General features: G+C 32.0%; 1 pseudogene; it reads right to left on the reverse strand.

The window, feature by feature from the left end:
* Positions 1–7337: 7337 nt before the first annotated feature.
* Positions 7338–8895, reverse strand: LOC107924697 (xyloglucan endotransglucosylase/hydrolase protein 22-like; annotated as a pseudogene).
* Between the last annotated feature and the right edge of the window lie 2452 nt (positions 8896–11347).

The raw sequence follows: 11347 nt of genomic DNA on the forward strand, positions 1-11347 counted from the left end.
TTCCATAGATTAGTTAGCACATAAAGCATACGTGTTATCAAATATTATCTCGATTAGCCACTCCAATAGCTAATCATTCTCAAACATTTCCATGCCATCCATGAGCTATATCATAAGATTATATACACAAAAGGATTATAATGTTATACATGCCATATTCCCAAAATATGCAAGCCACCATACCGAGATGGTCCATTGATAGTGTGAGCGTGCCTCCGACCGTCCTGATCTCCAAACCGGCTTGTCAAAACTACAAAGAATGGAAGGGAGGGAGTAAGCATAAATGCTTAGTAAGTTCACATGCAAATAACAAATAACTTAATAAAGCAATTATACGAACCAACATTAGTATAATATCATCAAAACATATATCACATTTCTATTCATCATTCATCGTCTTACTACATTATTGTTGTCGTATCAAGTCTCAACCCGAGGGTTAAGTACATACCTATCCAAAGGGCCCATTCCACAACACTTACCAATACGTCACTTGCATCTTGAGTATTCTTCCATTTCACTAGAATTTTACCCATTGAACACATCGAAATATAACTCGGATACTTGGAAAGTTTGCACGTAAGTGCCACATATGTAGCCAAGCTACCATGTAACCCGCCCATAAGCGAACTCGGATTCAACTCAACGAGCTCAGGTGTTCGCATCCATAAGTGAACTCGGACTCAACTCAACGAGTTCAGATGCCTAGTTACATTTCACGAACTCGGACTCAACTCAATGAGTTCGGACATTCGCATCCATAAGTGAACTCGGACTCAACTCAATGAGTTCGAATGCCTAGTTACATTTCATGAACTCGAACTCAACTCAACGAGTTCGGACATTCGCATCCATAAGTGAACTCGGACTCAACTCAATGAGCTTGGATGCCTAGTTACATTTCACGAACTCGGACTCAACTCAACGAGTTCGGACATTCGCAATGCCTAGTTACATTTCACGAACTCAGACTCAACTCAACAAGTTCAGAAATTCGCATCCATAAGTGAACTCGGACTCAACTCAACGAGCTCGGATGCCTAGTTACATTTCACGAACTCGGACTCAACTCAACGAGTTCGGACATTCGCATCCATAAGTGAACTCGGACTCAACTCAACGAGCTCGAATGCTCAAATATCCTAATCTATTCCTAAGGTTCAACCGGACTTTCCTCGTTCGTACTATTTTACCATTCTCCTTGGAATACTAATGACGATACTTCGGTAGTCTTTCACATTTTTCACATAATTCATAAAATTTTTGCATGTTATCCAACAATGACCACAAAGCATAGAATTGCATGATAACAATCATAATATTGTATAAATAGCATTAAATGATTTAAAATAACGGTTATATTACAATATTTACATATGAACTTACCTCAATACAAAATATTAGCAATCGAGTCTACTCTTCGTAAACTTTGTTTTTCCCTCGATCGCGACTTGAATCTCGTTTCCCTTGATCTATAATACCAAATTAATTTATTTAATACATACATTCATCAAAACAGCCCCTAATACGACTTTGGAAAAATTACCATTTTGCCCCTAAACTTTTACATATTTATACTTTGGCAAAATTACCATTTTCTTATGTTTTATGACATGATTATCACTTTTCCCTTCTATAGCAACATCAAATTCACACTCTAACATGTACTTATGAATATTAGGTATTTTTACCGGTTATGTCATTTTACTCGTTTTTACGAAAAATCACTTAGCAAAAGTTGTTTAACACAATCTCAAACTTCATATTCTACCATAAAACATCAAAATTCATGCATATCATCCATGGGTAAAATTTTAAATATAAACATTAGCTCAAAATATTGGTAGAAATAGTTAAACCGAGCTACGAGGATTTCAAAAATGTAAAGAACATTAAAAACGGGCATAGAAATCACTTACAATCAAGGCTTAAAAGTGTTGAAACCCTAGCTATGGTGGAGAGAAAAATTTGGCAGCAACTTATGGAGAAGATGATCATTTTTGTGTTATTTTTCCTATTTTATTTCATTTAATATTCAAATACCAAAATGCCCTTCCTTACTAAACTTTCAAAAATTCCATCTATGTCCAATTTTTGTCCATAAACTAAGAAATTGGTCAAATTGCTGTTTAAGACCTCCTAATTAATATTTCAAAGCAATTTCATACTAGAAACTTCTAGAATGCAAGTTTTGTAACTTATTCAATTTAGTTCCTAACTTCAAATTAAGCACTTTATGCATAGAATTTCTTCACGAAATTTTCACACAATCATGCAATCATATCATAGACCTCAAAATAATTATAAAATAATTATTTCTGTCTCGAATTTATGGTCCTGAAACCACTATTCTGATTAGACCCTAATTCGGGATATCACAGCCATGATTAACCCTTCTTTGTTTCTAAGTAATATCTCATAAACATATTTATGTGTGTCCTTTAGAAACGCAGTATCAGAATTAACCTTCACATATTCCCCCATAAGAGGCACCCACCGGTCTTCTCTCATCACTGTCATTGGTTTGCTAGGTGCATCTAAGGCATTGATCTCACCAATATATGTATTGACAAAAGTAACAACCCCCTGTACACTCTGTTGCACGCTTTCATGGTATGGATTGTTTCTATAAAACCACAATGACCACCAAGAAATAGTTAAAGACTTGCATTCTGTTAAACTATTTTGCAAGAACAACGAGGCTACCCAAAGCTTCTAGTTGTGTTCATCAGAACGCAACAAATAAACCATTCCTAATGCGTTAAGGACCTGCTTAATGAAGGAGTGATCCTTTGCCAAATGTTCCACAGATTTCGTGTCTACATGACAAACGGAACAAAGAGGTTGTGTAGTTAGCTTCCAAATCTATAGGTTACACAAATTAGGCAAATAGTTATTAGTTATTTTCCAAATTGTTATTTTGATCTTGGTAGGTATACTTAGATTCCATAACAGGCTATAGAAGCGATTCATTAATCCAATTTGATCTATTCTTAAATCAGTCATAGGATCCGAACCCCTTGTATTAAAGAGTTTATAACCATTCTTTACTATATAAGAACATGTATTATCTCTTAGCCAAATAAGCACATCTTCTTGCACCGACTTAAAAAGTAGAATTCTCATAATGCAGTTTGCTTGATCTTCACCAAATAACGACAAAATCATATTCGATTTCTATGTATTAGTAATGGGATTTATAAAACCCGAAACCGTAGTAAAATTCACGTCAATATTCTAAACATTAACCCTTCCTTGTCCAGGACCCATCAGCCAAGAATCATTCCAAATATTGATTGCAAAGTAGTTACCAACTCGCCATCCTAACCCTTATTCTAGTAAGCCCCGTGCACTAGAGATGCTTTACCAGGTATAAGAACAGTATGCTCTTAACTGAGAACTCATAAACTCACCATTCGGATAATATCTTGCTTTCAATATGCAAACAAGTAAGCAAGTAGGATTCGACAATATGCGCCACCCTTGATTTGCTAAAAGAGCAACATTAAATTTGGCTAAGTTGCAAAAGCCTAATTCATCCTTAGTCTTAGGTTAACAAAGCCTCTGCCACTAACACTAATGTATCCCTTTGGTTGTGTTGTTGTTGTGCCACCAAAACTTACTAATTATGCACTCCAAATCCCGACATAATAAAATTGGTTACAAGAAACACTACATGGTAAAAATAGGAATAGCTTGTAATATCAATTTGATAAATACCTCTTTGCCTCCTATAGATAAGTACCACATGCCTTACCCATCAATTCTTTTTCGAAATCGTTCTTTAAAACTAAAAAAATTCTCCTTCTTCCATCACCTGATCATAGTAGGGAGACCTAAATATTTTTTTTTTGGATTATTGGAAATATGAACACTCAGCACATTTCCAACCCACTCCTTTAAATCGCTAGTCACATTATTGCTAAAATAAATAAAAGACTTGTTGAAATTAACCTACTGCCCCATCGTATTCATTAATTAACGACTTCATAGTAGTAGTGCTAAACTAAGCTTTTTTTGATAATATGTTTTGATATAACAAATTAAAGTATTTTTGAATAAAATTTAAAGTAGAAAAAAATTGGCAAAATGATAAAATCAAGTTAAAATGGTCACAATTGAGTTAAACATTTTCAATCATGTTAAAACTGTTTTAAAACAAGTCAATATTGCTACTTTTTGGCCAAGTACACGGACGTGTAGGGCTACTTCGAGAGTTACACGTTCTGGCACACGGGCGTGTGACATGGCTGTGTAACCCTACTCAGTAAGTTACACGGTCAGAGACACGGGCTGAGACATGGCCATGTGTCTCTAGTTCGAATGTCAAGGACAAGGATAAGGACACGGCCGCGAGTCCCTATCTCGATTATTACACGGCCTGAGACACGGGCATGTGTTTCAGTCGTGTGAGGCACATGGCCTAGCCACATGGCCGTGTGACCCCTGTATCAAAATTTTTACAATTATTTCCTAAACTTTCCAAATAATTTCAAATTAGTCCCGATTTGTTTCTAAAGTATTTTTAAGGCCTCGAGGGCTCAATTTAAGGACAATGTGTGTATGAATGAATGGTTTAAGTTATGTTTATGAAATTGAATGAAATTAAATATAAATGTTTCGATTGTACGGTAATGCTCGTAACCCTAATCCGTGATGAAAAGTGGTTAGGGGTGTTACATGAATATCTGATATGCATGCATTTTCATCCTTTTTTACATGGAAAATGATTGGATAAAGAATTAACTTGTTTTAAACGCATTCATGAAGCTTTAATATGTTTACAATAGTATCTCAATGATTTTGTGAATGTGATGTAAGTTTGAGCATGTTTTATGATGAAACTTCGCATGCTTTTGGACAATCTTTAAGCATGTTTTAAAAATATCATGTTTGAAGGTGTATTAGTGGTTGTTTGTGGTGTTTTAAACTTGATTTTCGAGTCCCATGTGTCAAAGTTCTGATACTACTCAGGCTTAAATTTTAGTCCAAATGATCCTTTTTAGTGATACAAGGCCCTGTGGTATCGCAACAAATGTAGTGAGAAAAATACTATAGTGTCAGGGAGTTGTATCAGTTCAACTCCGAACTTGTACCGATATCCCAGTGCCTAGTCTAGGTCACTGCACTGTTTTAAGTTGTTTTGACCTTCTAAGGTCAATTTTGGGTTCCAAACACCTCCAATCAAATCTCAAACCACTTCTAAATTATTTTAGGTTGTTTCTAAAGTCTTTTAATTGCCTTAAACTTGTTTTAGTGATCTTATAAAAATGTTTTAAAGTTTAAACTCTTAAATAATTCTATGATTCCTTGTTTGTAGGTGCTCTAGTAGCATCTCTCATCCATACCTGACGTTGAGGTGGGTGTGGGCTGTTACACTTCCCTTGTTTGATCTCAACAAGGTGGTAAAAGTACCAGAACAATCACTATACTATACCCTAAATTGCATTTTGATTCCCTTACTGAAAAATGGACAAATTAATCCTTGTATATTAGATGAAGGAGCATGATATTCTCTTGGTTCAAATGGTGCTATTAAATGCTTATATTGGTGTTTTATATATAAGACATAATTCCAAACCTAGCGTTCTACTTTTACGCTTTTATTTAACTTGGCCTTATTCTTTTATTTGAGACAAATTGGCCCTCAACCTAAATTACTGATATGACATTATTTTTGTCTTATATTTCATATTTAAAAATAATTTAAAAATTATAAAAAAAACTTTAAAAAAAACAATAAATTTCAATGAAAAATCTAAAATAATTAGATAGATAAAACAAATTTAAATTTTTTTTAAAAATAAAAAAAATCCAAAAAAGAAGAAAATGTTTATTCAAATAATTATGTTTAAAGAATAATAAACTTTTACAGTCACTGTCCCAGAAATATCAACTAAATCTATATGTCCCAGGTCGCCCCCCACCATCCGCCAGTCAACCTTGATATCTTTCTACAATGCGAACATGTAAAGTTAGAATTTTACTAAGAAGTTCCAGTCTATATTTCACATTAATTTTACGAAGCACGAATCTAACAATCGAACTTAAAGCTAATAGGTATCTTTAACCAATGAAAAATGTAGACAGTTTTTTGGTATAGAGAGGAAGCATTGCAAATAATTAAGTAAGATATTTCGAAAGAAGGTGGAAAGGAAGACTAAAACATATTCGATGCCACTAAACGTAACAGTTAGTTAGGTAGAGAAAGAAAAATGTGGCTGACGATAAGGTTAAAAAGAAAATAAATTTAGAGAAATTTAGAAAAAAAATTAGAGTAAAAAATTTGAAATAAAAATTACAAAATTAACAATTAATGAGAATAATGAAATAAATTTTAATTATAATGACATTAATGATTAAAAACGGATGATATAAATTTTCTATTGGTGATGGATAATAGCGAAAAAGAATTCTTTTAAGGAAAAAAATAAAAAAGAAAAAGAAAAGCAGTCAAACAATAGGTAAAAAAAAATCAACAAGAAACTACAAATTGAACGAACCTCCAATTGGCAGAAAATTAACTTTTGAGTACGGAACATTTTTACTAGATGATTTTCGATCTTATCATGAGTCGGGTTGTTTAGTTTGAGTCGAATGTCCGCTCGAAAAATAGTAGGATTTGAATAAAAATAAAAATTCAAAAAATGTATTTGAATAAAAAATGAGGCCCGTTTTTTAAATAGGTCGAACCTCAAGTAAAAGTTTTTTTGTTATGGCCCGATCCAAATAAATTAATTACTTTTTAATAAAAATTATCTTGTTGTTCCTAGTGTTTTGGTTCTGTTATTTTTCTGCTGTTGTTTTTGTTATTTGTACTGTTATTTTTGCTTCTGTTTTTGCTGTTTGGGTGTTATTTTTTTGTGCATTTTTTAAATTGTTTCGTTTTCTTTTTAATATTATTTAGTTATTGTAGAACTTATATTTTATGGTTAATTTTGTTGCTATTTTAATTGCAACCATCTTATTATAAAGAATTTTTAATGCATTTTCAATTTGTTTGTTATTTTAATATCTGCTTTAATGTTTTTAAGTGTATTTAATATATTATATGTTTTAAAACTTGTTATATTATATAATAAAATAATCTAAAAGAATTCATATGGGTCAGGTCAAGTTAGGCTTGAGTTTAACTTTTATAATTCAAGTTGGACTTAGATAAAATTTAAAACCCATTTTTTGTACCGTGCTTAGGCCTAAAAATGTTGAAATCCGACCCGACCCAGTCCGGCCACGATCAGCTCTAGAAGGTTGTATGGAATAAATAATTTCATACGTAATAAGGTAGGAACGAAAGATACCATGCAACACCATTTTTTATTTAAGGGAAATTAAAATCCTCTTAAATTTTCATATCTTTCATAATAACTTACCACATACAAAGTGATGAGAATTTTCAAAAGATGAAAAGAATGGGCAACGTGGTTTGAATAAAGAAAAAAAAATGAAAGAATATTGAATATCAATCTCAAAAAACAAGCTTCTCTAATCGGCTCTTCAAGTCTTTTTAAGACATACTGCACTCAGGAGGTAGACCTTGAGGAAATCTGTTAGCGTCATTGCAGTAGTTGTAGATCATGTAGTTCTTCTGCCCCATTGCAACCTTTGCTGCTTTGCGGAATCCATCTCTTGAGAGAACCATGCGATGTTTGTTGATGTAGCAGTCGGTTTGCAGGAAGAGGCTCCATTGGACCACACACAGGCATCGGCATTGAAGTTCCTGTAAGAGGCAGTGAAAGGAGCTTGGGTCCAGTCAGTCTTAACCAGACCACCCCTTGTAGCCCAGTCATCAGCATTCCACAAGCTAGAGTAAATTCTCATCGGCTGATTTTTAGGAAATGGGACACCAATTGACTCCATGTTCTTGAACTCTCTAATGGGTGTACCGTCCACAGAGAATCTGGAACATAACAATATCAAATACTCCGTCAACCAATCAATTTGAAAACGAAAATAAAAATAAAAAAAGGATAATATATAATCTGGCCCCTGAATTTATCCATTTGTACCTAGTTGGTTCTTAAATTTTTTTAGACCTCTTAAACTTGTATTCCATAAATCAAGTAGATCCCTCCATACTAATAGCATTAGTGTGTACTAACGTAACATTTTTAGTTAATTTGGTTTTACTACATGGCAACTTCATGAACACTCACATGATACTTTGGGGGTTTCAGAGGATGCAATAAGTATGGAAATCTGCAGTTGGGTCAAACCAGAGATAGAATTGTTGCTCTCTGTTACCCTTGCCTTGACTGAACACGTTTGTGTGAAGAATGTAAGGGTCACCACTTAGATTTCCAAGGAACTCGAAATCAATTTCATCCCATGTTGATCCTTTCGAAGATAGCTGCAAATCCAGACAGTGAAGATAAGTATACTGTACACATACTATAAGCCACAGCCGTATATTATGACCTGATAAAAAAGAGTAGTGGAATAACTTACATAGTAGGCAGTGACAGTGCCAGCAGAGTTTCCAGGGACAAGCTTGAGCTGCATATCAATCTTGCCGAAGAGATACTCATTCTTAGACTGGAAACCAGAACCAGAAGATTTATCGAGGGAGAGAGTGAGGACCTCTCCATTGTTGACAATCTTACCACGCCCGTCTCCCCATGTGATGTCAAAATAATTGTCGAAGTTGCTCGCTGATGCTGCCATAAGACAGCCAACCATAAGAGGCGGAAGCAAGGTAAACTTGAAACTCGAAAAACTAATCATTTTGTATTTTGATAATTTTGCAGAGCTGAGATAAAATAGAGAATTTAGGTAGAGCTGGGCATTTTATAGGAGAGGAAAAATGGCAGAGGAAGAGACCAAGGAAGCTGCTCTGTTCCCTCCAGCTTGGTTGTAGACAGTTGTCGGTGTACGGATCAAAGATAGCTAGCTGTAAAACCACAGTCTAATGAAATCCCCCAGCTTTAATGGAAAAGTGAAGTGTTTGAGGATAATGGCTGCCGAGTTGCTGTCGCCAGGTTAGCTACTGCCAATACGACCAGACTGCGCAACACCGCCTTCTCAACTAACCAAAAATATCCAAAATCTTACTTATTCTAAAGTGGTCCAACATAATGGTCCCTTCGACGATAATGGTTCGTATTTTTTAACTTATCTCTGCATGTTAAATTTAGATTTAAATTTTTTTTTTCATAAAAAGATGTCATTCGTAATTAACAAAATAAATTTAAAAGTTTTGAGAGATGGACTTGATCAAATTATTTTTTTACTATTAAATAAATAAATTTAATTATTATATTGTTAAAAAGAATTAAATAAACTCAAATTAAAACAGAGTTAATATTTATAATTTAAAAAAATTATTTCTTATTTAACTTAAATAATATTTTTAAAGTTTTTATTTGAAGTTAAATTATAAATATAAATGTTGACTCTATCATAATTTTTCATGTATAATTTTAAAATTTATCTAAAAATAAAATAATTTAGTTATCCATGAAATTTAATTGGTTGGAATATGAGGTAAAAATTAGTTTACTTTTTTTGAAATGTAACATTTTGTTGGGAGAAAACGGTTTCCTGAGAAAGTTTCTTTCTCAAATGTAGAAATATTTTGCCTAGACAAAAATAACATTTTTTATTTGTGCTTAAAATTAAGATTCCAAATGAATGTATTTCTTCTATTATAAATATCTTTTAGAAAATATTTTTCATCTATATCAAATTTTAATATCAATATATTTTCAAGTCATATACACAATATATGAATCCACTTGAATTTATACTTATAATGTAATGAATACAAAGTTGCAAAATTTATATCTTCATAATCTTGAATTAATACACAAGTTATTTTTCAAATTGATTCATGTAACAGATTCAACTAAAACGTGAGAAAATCATACCTTATGGATTGATTTAAATATTTGTTAATGATAAAGATTATTTAAAAATATGATTAATATTTAATTCAGATATTTGTTAATAATAAAAATTATTGAAAATAAAATACATTAATATTTGTGGAAAGTGTTGAGTGTACCAAAAATGTTAATGTAACTTTCCCAAGATTTTAATTAATACTTTGTGATGTATATCAAATATTATAAAGTAACTTTCTTGGCAATGACATTCTCATAAATTATATTCCAAGAAATCACATTTCCTTAGAATCATAACATGAGAAAGCACCAAACGCCCCCTAATAGTGTAGTAGTATTATACCTATTATCGATAAAAAATTATAGCAGTCCCTTTATTTAGGATTTCATTTTAGTTTTTATGTCTAAAAGAATGGACAAATTGGTGTTTATATGTTAGATGAAGGAACAAAATGATCATTCATGTAACAACCTGATTTTTAGTGGTGTCAGAAAAGACTATTTTGGAACCCTATTTTCGTAAATCGAGTTTATAAGTATTAAATACAAATATTTACGGTGTTGGTATAAAAGAATACTAGATTTTGGTCCTTCAGTTTTGTCTATTGATTGCTTAATTAAAGTATAGAGATTAAATTATAAAAGTTTTATCGCTACAAATTTTTAAATAGCTAAAGGCTCCAAATTGTAAATAAATCATTTTTTAATCAATTAATGGATAATAATGTTAATATCCACTAACTTTAATTAACTGTGATTAAGGTTAATTAATTAAGGTTAATATAAAAAGCCTAAGTTAGTGGATTTTACTCATCATGTAACAGCTCGTTTTTCAATGGTGTTGGAAACAGTGATTTCGGAACCACAAATCTGACAAGTGAGTCCGTAAATATTATTATTTAATATTTATGAGTAAAATAGTATTACAATAAATTTTAGTTTGATAATTTTTGTTAATTAAATGAATATTTAAGTACAAGTAGTTTGTCCCTAAAGTCAAGTGGTTTTGAAAAACGAGACTTGAGATCTTGTTTCTATAAACTGATCACGTAAATATTTCTATTAAATATTTATGAAGCAATTATATAAGTATATTTAAGCAAAAAAGATTAAATCTTAAAAATTATTAAAATTAATCGCTATTAGGTTATTCATGCTTAATAGTCATAAAATCATAGTTGAAAGGTGTTATGTTAAAATTAGACCTTGCACGGTTAGTGGGTTGTTTCCAAGTATTTTATATGTTGAAGATTTATTTAATTAAAAGAGAAACATATTTTATAATAAAAAAATAAAATAAACAAAAGTAAAATCCATTTTAACTTCATCATCTTCTTCATTTTTTTGAAGAACATCGAAATCACCGTTGTCTTGAAGCCAAAGCTTTGGTCTTAACAAGTTTCTTTTGCATGGTAACTATTTCTTATCCGTTTTTAGTATTTTTTATACTTTTTAGATCGTTGTACTTTAATTTAGTTAATTTAGGGACTAATTCATAAAATTGT

The sequence above is a fragment of the Gossypium hirsutum genome, chromosome A02 (assembly GCF_007990345.1).
Source record: "Gossypium hirsutum isolate 1008001.06 chromosome A02, Gossypium_hirsutum_v2.1, whole genome shotgun sequence".
In the NCBI taxonomy this organism is placed as follows: domain Eukaryota; kingdom Viridiplantae; phylum Streptophyta; class Magnoliopsida; order Malvales; family Malvaceae; genus Gossypium; species Gossypium hirsutum.